Here is an 8629-nt window from a genome sequence, read left to right as displayed (position 1 = left end):
GACATTTAATTAGCAATGAATTGGAATAAAGAGGCCTAAAACAGTATATATAACCCCGTAGTGAAAAAACACAACAACTTTGATAGCACGTGGGGATTTCTAGTAACATATTAGACTAGCACAATCAGTCTCTCTTTGCAAAATTTAACTAAAGTATCAGGGACATCTCCTGGTTCTGCTGGCCTTTTCCCTTAAAAACAGAATACGGACTCCTGCTGAATGTTTTTCAGTGCAATGGCTTTTCACCAAGAAATGTCACATTACATAAAGCATAAAAGGTGGGGGATTAAAAAGGCTTTGCACAGGCATACGATGGCTGCAAGTTTCCTACTTAATCACAACACAAGCAGTAGAAATTCCTCACATTTTCATTCCCCTCCGATCCAGTTTAAAATTTCTCTATTTGTACTCTTCTACTGATTTTTAATTGTTTTCTCTCTTCCACTTTACTAACGTTTTGCCCCTCTCTTTTCGTCGAGCTTCTCTTACATTCTTCTTGTTGCTTTCACATCCCTTTCACATCTCTACTGTCATCTCATCCTGGTGCCACTCACAGAATTGTATCCCATTCCCTAAATGTCTTCTGTCCCTTAAGTTTCAAACCGTTCCTGTCCTCCTCTCAGTCTCTTTCTTCCAACTCTCCCCAGCAATTCTTAATTTCTTTGCTCACTGTCAATCGGTCAGGCCTCCTTCTCAATATTTCCTCTACTCTCTCAAACTCGTGGTAATTTGAATGTTTCACTATGGTCAATGACCTTACCTTATAACAGGGCTTCTGACTGCTAGCTCAAGAGGCTCATATCATTTGTGAGCAGTTCATTCAGTCCTGGATTGTGTTTCATTCAGTCCTGGATTGCATGTATTGCGACTTATATAGCGCACGTATCACCCGAAGGCATCAAGGCGCTTGCCTTGGGAACCCGTCCTGGCTTTTCCCTGTGAGATAACCCCTACTGGGTATCCCCAGGGTGAAAGCCAGGCATCCCGCAGAGGGGGGGCCGCCGTAGTGGAGATTAAGCAACTGTTGCCCAGAGTTGCAGCGTGGGACCCCATGATTAGAATAGGCACCGAGGTGAGAATTATCGAGTCCGTGGACATTTTGGGCTCAGGACCCTGCCGCGTCGGGAATTGAACCCTGGTCCCGGGCCAGACATCTGCATCAGGGTCTGCCGCTCTAATCAGTGAGCCACACTCCTCCGCAATTGCATTGCGTTATCTACAATTTGAATGTCATGCCTAAGTTTAAAATCAGAGTAAAACTATAAGTACCAAAAAGAAATTCAAATATGGTCTTGAGTTTGATGCAAGGTCGGCTCAGCTTTCCATTCTTTCAATGTCAGTATACTGAGTGCTAGTGAATCTGCATACCTGCCAAGTGACCAACTGGTGACACCTTCCAGAATCTTGTAAGTGGTTGTGCTTTTTAAAATGTATGTATAGGTACTGTTAGAAATTGGGTTAGTGGTTGACTAGGATATAAGGTCTGGTCAAGCAATAAACTCAATCCTAATCAGGGTAAGGCACAAGAAAACCCCAAATTAACCTGTGCTCAATTCCCTGGTAGCTTAGCACAGAGCAGACATCGCCTCCCCACTGGCAGACATCATCTCCCCATTCAGGATTTCGATAGTCACCTATGCGGATGACAGTTGATTTACTCTCTTGATCAAGGACAGGACCTCTACTCACCCTCCTTGGAACTCTGCCTCAAGAATGTAGCCAAGTGGATGGAATGCTCCTGTCTTAAATGCAAAGGAGACAAAACAAAGCAAATGATTCTGGGTTATTATCCTAAACTGAGTCGGAACTGGACTGGCCAAGCAGTGTAGGCTCCAATCCCTGCCCAAAAATCCCATCAAGAGCCTTGGCATATAGATAGATTTCTTTAAATTCGACCAGCAGGCAGTGAAGCTTGCTTCCACCTGCTGTGGGCTCCTCATGGATGCTGAGGAAGATTCTCTCACTCCTCCACTTCTCCCCCAGGAGATGGAGAATCCAGGCCCTCTGTTAAAATCTAGATTGCGACTTAAACATTATCGGCGCCCTCTTGTCCCTTTCAGGCTCATATGTGCGCGTAAGCAGCAGCCATTTTGAATGCCATGGCCTCTCTGCCCACTGCCGATAGCCAGCGCTTCTTTCTCACTCTCTCTCTCTCTCTCGCAGACATTCCCCCCGCGCATTGACAGCCCCCCGCTCTCACACGCTCGGGCCATAAACCACCTCTTTCAGCGCGACCCTGCCTCGGATCCACATCCCGTACCCGGCCAACACCTCCCTCCGTCCCTTTGATGCACACATCCTTTGATGGACCCCCATCCTCTGTGCCCGATTGTCCAGCCCGATCCCAGGCCGTCACCTAGCCCTGCGGATGCAGTTTATTGCCCATACAGTAGGCAGCTGCCCCTCTTCAAAGGATCTAAGACTAATCGAAACCCCCTCCCACCCCATGAGATCCGATCAGCCGCACACATTCCGGGAGTCGACGGAATATCCAGCTGCCCTACAGTGATCACCTGCTGAGACCGGGGTGGGGACTTCTACTGTCAATGTGTGTGGGAACGGGCATGAAGCGGGATTTCAGGGATGTCTTCCGTACTTCAAAGCATTTACAGGAATGTGTTTCATGCAATAAAGTCATAAACCTGTTTATAAGAGGCCAGGCCTCAGAGATGCGGTTAGAGCACCTCGAGAAGATACCCTGTTGTCTGATTTGACGTGTTCTGCTCCATCGGAATAAACCTCTGTTTCCTGCCTTCCAGTCTCCAGCGCCTGCCTCTTTGATAATTTCGAGTGGTATAAGAGGCGATTAACGCCGGGCAATACTTGGGTATTTATCGATCGAAATCTGCCCCACCTTTTACAATTGCCGACCCAAACGTGGGGCCCATCAGCGACACGTGGATCCAGTGGGAGAGGTCCTGACAACAGAGTGAACGGCTGCAACGATCGGGAAGTGCACCTGCCCGATAGACCCTCGTCTGGCAGCCGATCATCGGAACTTCGCCGGTTCCGAACAGACCTCTCTCGAGTGATCTACGGTCCTGACTGGGAACCATCAGGACTGCCGCAGCGATTACGGAGAATAGAGGACGATCGGGCGCTGGAAGCGGAAGACGAGAAACTGTCCTTGCGGTCCGGGTAAGGTCGTGTAAACACGACAAATTGTGAAAAGATTATCTGACTGTCTGAAAATACTAGTATTTGCTCTCTGAATTGTTTTTGAGATATTCTCTGCCTGCAAACGGGGAAGAATAGAAATATTCTCTCTTCCTTTGCAGATAGTGAAGGATAGGTAACGCGGACTTTTGTCCCCCGCTGTAATCTGTCGTACCTATTTTTCTCCCCACTGACTGATTGATTGTTCGGACATTGGTTGTTCGAAGCTGAATTGTTCTTGAGACATTCTCTGCCTGCAAACGGGGAAGAATAGAAATATTCTCTCTTCCTTTGCAGATAGTGAAGGGTAGGTAACGCGGACTTCTGTCCCCCACTGTAATCTGTCGTGCCTATTTTTCTCCCCACTGACTGATTGATTGTTCGAACATTGGTTGTTCGAAGCTGGTTCTTTTTGAGGTAATCTCTGTTTGCAAATAGCGTAGAATAGAAATATTCTGTCTAGTCTTTGCAAGTAGTGATAAGATAGGTAGTGCGGACCTTTGTCCCCCTCTGTAATCTGTCATGCCTATCTTCTCCCCACTGAATAGTAGTTGGTTCAACCCGGACCGCCTATTAGAGATGAACCATACAGCTCCACTGGAAGGCACCCCTAATAAGGACATGTTCACTAAATACGGACTAGTCGCCATAGCTTATAGTAAACTATGGCATAAATATACAAGGAAGGATCAGGAAAGTCAGTGGCCACTGATAGGATCCTTTGATGATAATAAAATAAACGTACTGGAAACAGCCCTTCGTAACAGTAAGGCAACGCCCACTATGCTCGACAGCCTCGGCATGTGGCGCAAAGAAGCAGAACAATGGAAAAAGAGAAACGAAGTCAGATTAGAGAAAGAGCTACGAAAAGCAGCTCACCTAGCTGCTAGAAAGTTGGAGGAAGAGATAAAGGAAAGGGAGAAAGTCAAACAGAAACAAGAGTCCGAAACATCAGGCCAGTGTCCCGTCCGAACACCCTCTATGCTCTACCCTGAGTTACCCTCGAAACAACGAGCGAACGATGATTTATTGTTAGGTCCCCCAATCATCTACATGCCTCCTCCATACGGCCCTTCCCAAACCTTAGTACAACCCCCGCAGCCCCCAAGTACGTGTAAGAAAAGTGCCAAGACCCCGGTCCTCGCGGCCTCCGCGCCGGACGAACCCCTTGTACTCAACACAGCACAAGCAGTAGCACTAGATGACCCTGAGACTAGAAGGAAAGATTCCACTAGAATGAACCGATTGAGCAAAGATGAACGAGTAGGGATCGATAAGATAGTGAAGACACTGGTGGAACGAAAAGAGAGTGAAGAATACGTAACAGATATGTACAATTCATATGCCAATAGCCACAGACGACACTGTGTTGTGCGATTTTGTTATCACACCCTCAATGCCTATGAGGATCGGTACCAAGATAAAGGTCCTGAGAAGTTAACGACCCTCTATAGGAAAGTTGACATTGGGGATGAAGGCGAGTGTGATGTGTCGAACCTCTTCACGCGTACGCTTGAAGTCTTCCGCCACCTCACTGAACAGAGACCAGAAACTAGCGTTGCGACTCCGGTAGCGGCTGAACCCCAAACCGAAAAAGCTAATACTATGATGCCTATAAAGGAGGCCGCTCCCTACTGGGTTCCCCCAAGAGGACAGGGAACACATGACGACATTAACCACCAAGATGCAAGAGGGAGAGTTGTTTACAACTGGGTCTACCAACCATGGGATCGGCAAGACATTTTGACGTTCCGAAAATCCTTGCCTGATTTACGAAAGAACCCCACCGCCTTTTATACTGAATTAGGCACAGCCTTGGGTTCGACGATTATGACCCTAGCGGACATCGATCTGTTTTTCGGGCTATGTCTGCCAGCTGATGTGTGGAAGCAAATCCGGAAAGTCGACCACCTTGAGCTGTTCGGACATACCTGGTCGCAACTCGATGGCATAGATAGGCAACGAGAGCCTGGGCAGAAACCTTTAAAATCCATTCTAGACCTCCCAGACAAGATCGTCCAGAAATTGAAAACCCTGATCCCGGAAAAGAAAGTGGACTGGTCGATAGTAACGGCCTGCCGCCAGAAACCCCAGGAAGACGTATCAGAATACTTCTCCCGGTTTGAAACGGTGTTCTCCGATTACAGCGGCCAGGACATGACCACTGCAACCGGACATCATCTGTTTGTCCAGAATTATGTCAAAGGTCTGTCACAGGAGGTCTCACAGAAACTACAGACTAGCGAGAGTAGTTGGGCAGCCTCCAAACCCGCGGCTATCCTTCAGATGGCCCAGTACTATGAGCATCAAAAGAATGAGAACGATAGGGTGACTGAGAAAAAGAAAAAGGACTTGAAGGAAAGGGTGATGATTGCTCAGTTGCAAGGGGTGACTAGTGGAAGAGAGCAGTACAAAGGAAGCTACCAATCGAATGCTCCTAGAAATCCACCCCCTAGAGACCGTACACCCGCACCCTACACCCCACGAACAGACATCGACGAGAACCAGTGTGCGTTTTGCAAAGGATTTGGCCATTGGAAATCCCAGTGTCCGGTTCGGCTAGAAGCAATCAAAAATAGGGACACGAGAGACGTAGCAAGTGAGCCAAGAAATAGAGGACAGGGGCGAGGGAACACAAACGACACCAACAACGACAGATCAGGCAGGCCGAATACGTTTGACCGTCCCCGACAGAACCAGTACCAACAGTCTGACTACGACAATGCCCGCGACTTCGCATAGGACCGCCAAGGGCAAGGGAGGGATCCAGTCGAGCTCCATGTTGACCAGCAAGGTCCTTATGTCACCGCTAAGGTCCTGGGTACGAAGTCTCCATTTTTGGTAGACACTGGCGCAACACGCTGCGCGTTATCTAAACGACTGATTCCGAGGGCACCCTTGTCTGGCTCACATGTAACATCGATAGGTTTTGATGGAACGCCCTCCACTAACCCCTTGTCCGCAATGATCTCCTTCGACTTGGAAAATAACACCACTGACACCACGTTCTTACTTTCATCCAACACCCCTGATGCTATTATGGGACTTGACTTATTGAAGCATTTCCGAGCTACTATTAGGTGTTCACAAGATAGGGTTCGAGTCATTCTGTACGACAACCCGACTATGCTCAGATCCTGTCCCACTTCACGCATGTTTTCCATCACCGACGCTGACTTGTCCCTACTCGACACTCTACCTCTGTACCTATGGGCAAAGACTGACTCGGACGTAGGACGCATGATGATAGACCCAGTACACATAACTGTTCGACAGGACGCAGTGCTCCCGAAACTTCCACAATATCGGATATCGCCCGAGGGTGAGAAGGCATTGGTAGAGATCATCCAGTCCCTGATAGATGCAGGAGTGGTAGAGGAAGTAGTTAGCAATGTTTGCAACAGCCCTATCTTACCCATTGTAAAGAAGCAGGGTGAGGGAGATGAAAAGGCGTACCGCTTCATCATCGACCTGAGAGAAGTCAACAAAGTAGTTGTACCCCAGTACCCCGTAGTCTCAGACATCACCACCATTCTGACTCTGATTCCTTCCACTGCTACCACCTTCACGGTAATCGACCTCAAGAACGCATTCTTCTCCATCCCTATCCACCCAGACAGCCGCTACCTTTTCGGCTTCACCTTAAAATCCCGCTCATATAGATTTTGTAGAGCACCCCAAGGCTACACTGAAAGTCCTAGCATCTACAGCCAGGCCCTCAAGAGACAGCTTGACGCAGTCCAGTTACCGGACGGAGTGGTGTTGATACAGTACGTCGATTATATCCTTTTGGCGGCCGACACCACTCCACTTGCAGTCACTGCCACCATCCAACTCCTGCACTTCCTCGCGGAGAATGGCTACAAGGTCTCCAAAAAGAAGTTGCAATTTTGCCAACCCCAGGTCACTTACCTAGGCCATCTCTTGTCCAAAGACGGGAGGAAGCTTACGCCCGACCGAATTCAGACCATCCTGGACACCCCTGTCCCTAAGACACAGAAACAAGTCCGCTCCCTAGTAGGCCTCACCTCCTTCTGTCGACAGTGGTTACCAAATTTCAGCCTCATTGTGAAGCCACTACTTTCCCTGCTGGCTAAAGATGTCCCCTTTCCGCTCCCTTGGACCCCCGAGTGCCAATCCTCCTTCAGAGAACTACGAGACGCCCTTTGTTCCGCACCAGTCTTAGGAACCCCCGATTACACAAAGCCCTTCTCCCTCTACACTCACGAAAGGGAGGGGTGCGCTTTGTCTGTCCTGACTCAGTCCATTGGCCCCAAGCAACGCCCATGTGCCTACTTCTCTGCCACTCTTGACCCCGTAGCCAGAGCTTTGCCTGCCTGCCTTCGAGCTGTAGCTGCCGCTGCTATCTCTATCCGACAGAGTGAGGGGATCGTACTCTCGAATTCCCTTACGGTGTTAGTGCCCCATGCGGTTGACACCCTCCTAAACCAGACTAAGACGCAACACCTGACTAGTGCACGACTGACTGGGTACGAACTGACACTGCTTGCACCCCATATCACTCTGAAAAGATGCACCACACTGAATCCAGCCACCTTGTTGCCCCTACCTGAGAACGACCCCAATGTGCCCCCGATACATGACTGTGTGACCCTCACGGACGAACAGACCAGGAGCAGAGTTGATCTCCGAGACACTGCTTTTCCAGATCCCGACGGAGAGCTATGGGTAGATGGCTCTTGTATCAAACTCCCCGATGGCACTACCTCAGCCGCTTATGCAGTTACCACAGCCCGAACTGTAGTTGAGACAGCCCGCATCACACAACGAACTGCACAGGCAGCAGAACTGATTGCCCTCACACGAGCATGTATCCTAGCAACCGGGACGATAGCAAATATTTACACAGACAGCCAGTATGCCTTCGGGGTGGTTCATCATTTTGGGCTCTTGTGGAAGGAGAGGGGATTCCTGACCTCACACGGCACACCCATCCTACATGGAGATCTAGTCTCCGCTCTGACTGAAGCAGTCCTCCTCCCCAAACAACTTGCTGTAATCAAATGTCAGGCACACAAAAAGGTTACGGACATCATTGGGCAGGGGAATGCACTGGCCGACATCACTGCCCGGACCACAGCTGAGAATAGGACAATGACACGCATGTATGTGACCAGGTCACAAACAGAAAAATGGAAGGACGCTAGGGAAACTATTAGGGACATCCAGATGGCGAGCTCATCCCACGAACTGACTGAATGGGCACGGGTGGGACTGAAAGACGATGTAGGCTGCTGGCGGACAAAAGACACGAACAAATGGTTGCTACCCAATTCATACTTGATCCCCATACTGACCATGGCACACTCCCCTGCACACATAGGATCTGCCCCTATGGCCGAACTTGTCTCCAAAGTTTGGCACAATGACAGGATTGCAGACTCAGCCAAACGCCTAGTTCAACAATGTCTGATATGCCTGCAACACAACCCTGGGAAAGGAACTGTCATAC

The sequence above is a fragment of the Lissotriton helveticus genome, chromosome 7, assembly GCF_964261635.1.
Source record: "Lissotriton helveticus chromosome 7, aLisHel1.1, whole genome shotgun sequence".
In the NCBI taxonomy this organism is placed as follows: domain Eukaryota; kingdom Metazoa; phylum Chordata; class Amphibia; order Caudata; family Salamandridae; genus Lissotriton; species Lissotriton helveticus.
Note: the sequence above shows the minus strand (reverse complement) of the source record.